Genomic DNA, 9,094 nt, shown 5'->3' on the forward strand with positions numbered 1-9,094 from the left:
CACACAAGAAAGTGACTGTCTATCAATGATTTCAATCACTTCATCATCAAAGTAAACCCCAAGACCTTTAGAAGTAGCCTTAAAGATAGAAAATAAGTTGGCAGACATCTTAGGCACATGCAAAACATCATGTAAGATAGCATCTCCAAAAGAAACATCACCAATACCAATCACAGGGAGAGACGAAGCATCACCAATGTGTGATGAAGAGGTAGACTTATGGTTTTCCAATAAGGAAGAACTATTCGTCATGTGAGAGGTAGCACCACTGTCGGCAATCCACTCATCCGCAGTATGCATATCAAGATCTTTGATTACCACAAGTGATGTGTCACATGAAGAAGTAGAAGACATAGCAACATATGCAACCTTGGCGTTACCGTCTTCCTTCTTGTCTTTGTCTTTGTCGTGAGAAGATGTTGATGTAGAAGAACCCTTAGATTTGGATTCAAGTTCAGCTTTTACCTTCTTGGATGCCGCCTTCTTAGCAAAACAACAATCCTCCGTATGGCCACTATGACCACAGAAAGTGCACTCCTTGGAAGAATCCTTTGATTTGTCCTTGTCGCCTTTGGTTGAAGAATCTTTAGTATTGGAATTAGAGCCTTCGCATTGATCATTCCCCTTGCCTTTGCCTTTGCCTTTGCCCTTGCCTTGGCTTACAAAAGCCGAGTTCTTTTTATTTTGCTTGCGAGTAAGGCACATATCATGAAGAAGACCCATAGTCTCTTCAAAGGAAGGGAAAGGAACTCGAAGAAAGATGTTATCTTTGAACGATTCAAAAGAAGAAGGCAATTTACCAAGTAGCTTTGTGGACCGGATTGCTTACCAATGTACCAAACTCTTCAAGTTGCTGCTTGATTCGATTGAATTCTCCAAGCTTCTCCACTATGTTGTCAGATTCGGAGATAGAAAGCTTATCCAAATCTTCTTCCAACTTAGCCATCTTAACCGTTGAAAGTCTTCCATTTTGCATTTGTATAGCGTGCCATAATTGTTGAGCCGTACTCCTTGTAGAAAGAAATTGAGACACAACCGATGCCATGCACAAGTAAAGCTTTGGCCCGTGCATCCATATAGGTTTGATATTGAGAAGGCACCATATGAGGAGAAGTGATTATAGACCACACCCTTGCGCTTTCCAAAAGAAGTTGAATAAACAAGGACCAAGTGTGGTAGTTGTTTGGGGTAAGCTTTTATGAATCGGAAAGACTTGGAAGGCTCAAAGATTGAGTGAATGGGTTAAAGGGCTGATATGATTGAGTGGGGAGAGGAGTAGTAGTGGAAGTAGTAGAAGGAGGAATCATAGTCGATGAAGTTGCCATAAAAGGCATAGATGATGTAGGGGGATATACCATAGAGGGCATAGAAGTATGTGGATAGGAAGGCATAAAGGACAAAGAAGAAAGAGAGAAAGGATCCGTAGAAGGTAATGGATATGACAGAAAAGAGAAAGTAGAAGCACCTACTGAAGAAGGAATTGCACCAACTTCCGTTGTAGTAGTTGCCAGTCCAATCGTCATAGGAGATGTAGGATCCATAGTATCTTCAAGTTTGCCTTTGTCTTTTGGAGTAGAGGACTTCTGAGATCCCATAGGGAGAGGAGGGTGGGAAAACACAAGGAAAGAAGTGTCGTACCTCCAAAAATGCAGCCAATAGATGGGATGTCCACCAAGGAAGTATCTCCAAAACATATACAAAGATAGTGTGAAAACGCAGCCACAAAACGCAGTCGATATATGAACCAATAGACTCCATTAGAAACCACCAAAAGAGGGCTGAGAATGTAGCCTTAGGTAGAAGGAGTATGGAGGAGCTGATTGTCCACAAAAACGCAAACAGAAAGTGTGTAGCAAAGTGGAATTTTCAGCCGGTAGAAAGGTGTAGAAAAGAGGATGAATATGTACCTCAAAACACCATGAAGAGGGCTGAAGTTGATGATGAAAACGCAGCCAAGAAATGGCTACAAATCTCTCCACAAGAAGCCTCCAAAAAAATGCTACCGCATGTAGGGAAAACTAGTTGGCAATGTTTTCACCGCAAGTAGAGTTGTAGGACTCGGATTGAAGTGCTTTAAAAACACACTTGTAGAGGGATGGTAAGGGGCTGGTTTGAAGCCTTTTGCATCATTAAATGAGTGTAAGGATGATGAGTAAGGGCTTCTGCAAAAAACGCAAGCAAAAATTCTGCATGCAGGCAGTCTGCAAAGAATAACTCAAAAACGGTGAGAAATTTGTGAAAACTTTCTTTTGCTAAGTTGTAGACCACGATGATTCCAATAGGTTTCATGGGCACAATCCTCAAAAATGCATTCGTTTAGCAGAAAATCAAAAAAATAAAAAAACGCCATTGAAAGCAGGGTTGTTGAAGAGGACTAGAGGTAGAGAGGAAGAAGGATAAGGAGGCTCTATGTGCGCCACCACCTTGCTCTGATACCATGTGAGAAAGAAGAGATGAGAGAAGAGACAATGTACTCAAGAACTCATCAATGAACCACTAGCCAACTTGATTAGAAATGAACTACAATGCCTCATATATATAGGCACAAGATGAACGGATCTCTAGAAAAGTTCCTCCACCCTTTCCTCCACCCAAAAATGTGTAAATAGGAAAAAATGGAAATGAATGCTATAAATCCAAATGCAGTTTTTGATGAAAAGGCAGTTTCAGATGCAAAACTATGGCATGCTCGTTTTGGTCATCTGAACTTTGCTAGTTTGCTGCATTTGCAGAAATTTGATATGGTGACTTCATTGCCCCCTCTTGAGGCACTATTGAAACATGTTTGTGAAGGCTGTATTTTGGGCAAAATGTAGCGTTCTGCATTTCCAAAGGATGGTTCTGTGCGGGCCACTCGCAAATTGCAACTTGTACACAGTGATGTATGTGGGCCTATGCAAACTCCGTCATTTGGTAAACACTTGTACTTCGTGACTTTCATTGATGATTACTCAAGGCATGCATGGGTATATCCACTGAAGGCAAAGTCCGAAGTGTTTTTGTGCTTCAAACAGTTTTTGCTTATGGTTGAAAATGTATCGGGCACCCTCCGTTCTGATCGAGGGGGGGAGTACATGTCTAAAGAGTTTGATGCATTTCTAGCTAGTCGTGGGATAAAACACCAATGTATAGTGCCGTATACCCCTCTGATCGAGGGGGGGAGTACATGTCTAAAGAGTTTGATGCATTTCTAGCTAGTCGTGGGATAAAACACCAATGTATAGTGCCGTATACCCCTCAGCAAAATGGTGTTGCTGAGAGGAAAAACATGTCACTTATGGAGATGGCATGATGTATGGTCAAGAGCCAAGCTTTGCCACATGCGTTTTGGCTTGAGGCTATCATGTGTGCTGCATATGTACTCAACAGGTGTCCCACTAAGGCCTTGCAGTCTGTTACTCCATACGAAGCTTGGCATGGCAGGAAGCCTTCTATTGGTCACTTGTGTGTCTTTGGTTGCTTGGCCTATGCTTTAGTGCCTGTGCAATAGCATAGAAAATTGGATGATAAGGCTGTCAAATGCATTTTTGTTGGTTACAGTGCTGAGAGCAAGGGTTACAGATTGTATCATCCGCAGTCAAAGCGTATCTTGATTAGTCGAGATGTTGTTTTTGTTGAAGATGCTGTGCAGCCTTTGTTATCATGTACCAAAGAGACAGGTGTGAGCTCACGGGATGTATTTGTTTGATATGTTGTTGCCTCTGTTTATAGGTGGGAATTCAAATGTAAGTCCTAATGAGGTAAATATTCAGCCTATGCAGATTTCAAACGACATCATAGATCAGCCTATTTCTTATGCAGATTTACAGGATGTAATTTATGAGGATAGGGTTGAAAATGAGCAGGCTAGAGGTATGCCTAAATGGCTGGTGCAAACCTTGCGTGATAGTAAAATTGATGCACCTATGTCTAGTCGTACTCGTTCAGGTTTTCAGCATGCCTCATGCATCAGATTGTTATGCTTTGGTTGTGTCTAGTATGTGTGAAGAGGAAGAACCTCTTTCATTTGATGAGGCACAAAAATCAAAAAATTGGTTGGCTGCAATACAAAGTGAATATGATGCTATAATGAAGAATGGTACATGGTCTTTGTGTGATTTGCCTATTGGTAAAAAGGTCATTGGATGTAAGTGGGTTTTTAAGTTGAAACGAAAGCCAAATGGCAGTGTTGATCGCTATAAGGCTAGACTTGTTGCAAAGGGTTATGCTCAAGAAAAGGGCATTGATTTTGATGAGACCTTTGCTCCCACTTATCGTATGACTACCATTCGTAGCATTTGTGCATTGGCAGCTCATAATGGTTGGAATGTACATCAGTTGGACATAAAGACCACGTTCTTAAATGGAGATTTGCATGAGGAGGTGTATGTATCGCAGCCTCGTGGTTTTGTTCAAAGAGGGCAGGAAAACAAAGTGTGCAGGTTGAAAAAGGCTTTATATGGTTTAAAGCAAGCTCCACAAGCTTGGTATGAAAAGATACATGCATATTTGACTGCACATGGTTTTCAGAATAGTCCAACAGAAAGCACTTTCTATGTTAAACGTATGGATGATGTACATCTAATCATTGCTCTCTATGTCGATGACATGCTGCTCACAGGACCAAATGAGAGTCATATTGCTGATTTTAAGGCTGATTTTAAGGCTGATTTGAATGCCTCTTTTGAGATGTCAGATTTGGGACATTTGCATCATTATTTGGGGATACAATTTAAGCAGTGTGATGGAGGTATTGCTTTGTGTCAAACAAAGTATATATTGAGACATTGTTGCGGAGATTTGGCCTTGAAGACTGCAAGCCTATTGCTACTCCAATGGAGACATGTTTGAAGTTGAGTCTTCATGATGCTGGAGATCACTTTGATGTCACACTCTATCAGACAGCTGTTGGTTGCCTCATTTATGTATGCATTACGAGGCCGAACATTCAGTTTGCAATCTCACAGGTGAGTAGGTTTATGCATAGCCTAGGGTCTCAGCATTGGAAGGCAGTTAAATGCATCTTTTGCTACTTGAGTGGCACCATACATCTTGGACTGTTTTATCCCAAGGGGGGATCATTGCCGCCAGATTTACATGCTTTTCGGACTCAGATTGGGTTGGTTGCTATGACACAAGAGTGTCCACAAAAAGTGGTTTTTGTTTCATGCTCGGTAGCTCATGCATATCTTGGTTGATGAGCTAGAAGCAAGCTAGAAGCAACCTACTGTGGCCACTTCTAGTTGTGAAGCTGAGTACAGGGTAGCTTTCACAGCTATGGTTGAGTGTGTGTGGCTCAGACGGCTTATGGCTGACTTGGATGTTGGACAGGAGTCTGCCACCTCTATCTACACTGACAGTCAGAGCGCATTGGCAGTTGCGCGAGAAACCCAGTTTTTCATGCTTGCACAAAGCACATTGATGTGCATTTTCACTATGTCAAGGAGAGACTCTCTGCAAGAGAGATCATCTTGGCCTATGTGCCAACACAGGACAACCTCGCCGATCTTTTCACAAAGGCACTTCCTCGTGAGAAGTTCGAAGCTTAATGCAAAGCTTTGGGCTTGCTCCCCTTTGTGGACTGATCTACTTCGGGCATGGCACTTCCCTATACATGAGTGCCAGCTCTCGTTCACACCATCACTCCCAAGGGGAGATTTGTTGCCATATATATAGGTAGTGATGTGTGTGAACACACTTAGGACCGCTGGGGCACTTTTTTCCTCTTTAGGAGGTTTTTCCCCCCGGCTTATATATACGCCCATCATTCTAGGGCTAACTTATCTTTTGTACATTGGCACAATCTAATACATTGTGTGTTGTGTGCATTCTTGCTTCTTCTTCTCTAAGCTTTGTGTGCTTTCTTGTAACCCTAATTCCAACAATACGGGATGCTCTGCATCTCCGCAATCAAGGTCCACACCCATGCATTCAACAAAATGCCTCTTGATGCAATGCTCAAGAAACGTTCTTACAATTCAATGGGCCGAGTACGAAAACATCCGTGATGAGGCTACGAAAAAAGCTTGCAAGGCCATGTCATTAATGATGCAAGTGAAGCTCCTGGATAGATATAACAAGATGCCCTTGAATAGAATTGCAAAGGTACATGAGGAGAAAGAGGAGGACTAGGCCTACTATGTCCATAGAGAGATGGATAACTACTTGAAGGCCCACTAATCCAATATTTGTAACCTCTACCTACTCACCCAAGTTCTTAATCACATATAGCAAAAAGACCTCTCTCAGAGCCCAAACCAGCGGAGCACTTGCAGCTGGCACTGCTGCCAGAACAACCAACACTAACAGCTGAAGATATGCAAGAGGGGCAGACTGTCTTGATGGACACCCATGTAATAATGAAGGAAATCAAGAAGGGGAGAAAGAAGAATATGAGGGGAGTAATTCCATATATAGATGCTGAATCGCAAAGATTAGAGGCGGAAGTGGCCCAGGAAATCCGAACATACCAAGAGGCATTGCAAGAGACCACTATCAGCCAAGCCACATAGGAGCCCCTACAACAACTTACTCTCCAACAAGACTGGCCCAACTGATATTCATGAATCTATCCCCACTCAAAGAATCGGCTCTGGGCAAACACGCCAATAGAGACAAAGCTCGAACAAGAAGCACCAGTACAGGCTGAGGAAAGACAAGGCGTTGAGGCAGCCACACAGCCTCAAGTATAAGAAACATAGGCCCCCAATGAAGCAAGCATAAGACAAAGAAGTGCAGAGCCCTCCAATCAAGCAAAAGAAGGCGGTTGGAAGATGAAGAAAGAATACCCCAGCTGGCCTCCCTACAGAAAATGGACTATCAACAATTCTTGTGCAAGAGACCATGGAAGGGCTAGGTGAGCTGCTAAACCAACTACAGGTTGGGCTCGAAGAAGGTGCAAGCACAAGTGCAATGTGGGAGCAAGAACAAAAGTTTTGGCGATGCTACCTCCTCACAATGCACATGCTCCATGACCGTAACGCCGCCCTTTGGAAGCAGGTTAACGATGCATGCACACAAGTGCAAACCTTAAAAGACCACTTGGCAACAGCAGCTGAAGCTACCCATACGTATGTAATCATGAAAAGCTTGAAGGCCACAGAGGAGCAAGAGAATAGGTATAAAGCCCTCGAAAGCAGTAACATGGTCCTCAACCAAACAATTGTACAAAGAATCAAGGAAAATGTGGACCTCAAGGCAAAATTAGAACAAGCTAAGGAGCAGCAGAAAGAGGTCACCCACACCAATGAGCTCACTACACTTCATGACCAACAAGTACAGGAGCTCCAAACCAATGCCAGGGCCAAAGAAGAAGAATTGCAAAGCCAAATCCAGCGAGCTCACATCTAAAGGCATAGCGGAGGAGAGGGCAACTCACTTACAGCAAGAGAGGGAACAAACAAACAAGGCCCATGCAAAAAAGATTAGAACACTTAACGACACAATAACTGCAAGAAGCCAGGTCGAAGTACAAAGGAAAGAGTTGGCCCACCAAGAAGAAATGGCACATCTTACACAGAAACTATACAACATTCAGAGGTTTGCTGCCCAAAGGCTCCAACAAATCACCGAAGCTCAAGAAAGAGAAGCAACGGCCAAGTGTGCCTAAGAGGACGCAACCAAAAGATTCGAGGAGTTAGATGCTGCAAGGATGGTTTGAGAAACTGTAATTTCAAACCTCATCAGCAACACTGACTCTCGCTTACAACGTCGTCTGGTGATCCAAGATAGAAGTCAGCGGCGGCGGCGCGGCCGGAGCCTAACGATAACCTCCACCTCCTCCTTGAGCATGCCTCAGAGTTGGATCAGTTTTGCCAGTAACTCCTCAGGCCCCTCCTTAAACTCTCACCTTGTTTTTGTCTACACTAACACTCTCTTTACTTCAATATGATATAAATCTATCTGAAGACATAGGCCTAGGTGAACTAACCCTAATTAAACAAAATACTGAAAGAGATGTTGACCCTACCATAATAATGGGAGTTTTGCGAGGAGACTTAGTATTAACTAATCCACAAGATATCTTCTTCTACCCTTTACATCCTATAGTGCTAAACCTTTGTAGTTGGTGTCGGGTCCTCCAAAATTCTGAAATTCTAGACAATAGTGTCGAAAAATTAGACCTATTTGTCCAGATGACATTCCTAAGACACCGGCCAACTATGAGGTAGTAGCACATAGTTACCAGTGGGGATTATAAGTCATGGGTGGCTTGAAGTATATAAGTCATGGGTGGCTTGAAGTATATAATATGCACCAGCATCTAAACTTATGTGAGTCAACTTTATATCATCCTTTTGGCATTCTAAAGCTATATTCTAATATTTACAACACTTTGAAGCCATGTTAATAAATGTACAGTACAATTTTTATGCTACCCATATTGAATATCCCACTATCACGTCCGAAGAGACAAGAATTTATAAAGTCTCACAAGCCTAGCCACCCACCCCCTAGCCCTAGGTCATCTCAACTAACCAGTTTACCATTAACAAAAAAAAAAGATTGGAGAAATGGTACCTACCCCACCAGTCTGGAGACTGATGTACTTTTCATGTACAGATGTCCGCCTCGAAAACAGAAGCTGTAGAGACCCCAGCAGCCACTCAAGCCAGCGCTACAGGCTCCCCAACAAGTCAAAATAAGAAACCAGGGCAGGTACCCAAACTGAATTACTTGGGCCCATATGCCCAAGCCTTCCAGCCCATGGAAAGGTCGCACTGTGCATTACCACAACCCAAGGTGCCTCCAAATCCTAGAAGAGGTAGAGGTCCAAGGAGAAGCTGGAGAAAGTGGGCTTAGGGACAATGGCACAAATACTTCCACAAGGAGCATCGACACAGAGTTTTGTGCCGATTATATGAAGACTTATGACAAAGGCACCAAACGTGGCACCATCACGAAGGCCGATGGTACAACAGAGCAGCAACTGATCATAGAAGAACTCATTTGTGACGCTCTGCAACTCCCACCAGTAGTCAAAGTCCACGCCCACGCATTCGACAAAATGCCTTTGGATGCAATGCTAAAGAAGAGTTCTTGTAACTCTAATGGGGCAGAGTACGAGAATACCCGGGATGAGGCTACAGAGAAACCCTGCAGAGCTATGTCACTG

Source organism: Cibotium barometz, chromosome 2 (genome assembly GCF_041138505.1).
Source record: "Cibotium barometz isolate CiBa-2024 chromosome 2, ASM4113850v1, whole genome shotgun sequence".
Taxonomy (NCBI): domain Eukaryota; kingdom Viridiplantae; phylum Streptophyta; class Polypodiopsida; order Cyatheales; family Cibotiaceae; genus Cibotium; species Cibotium barometz.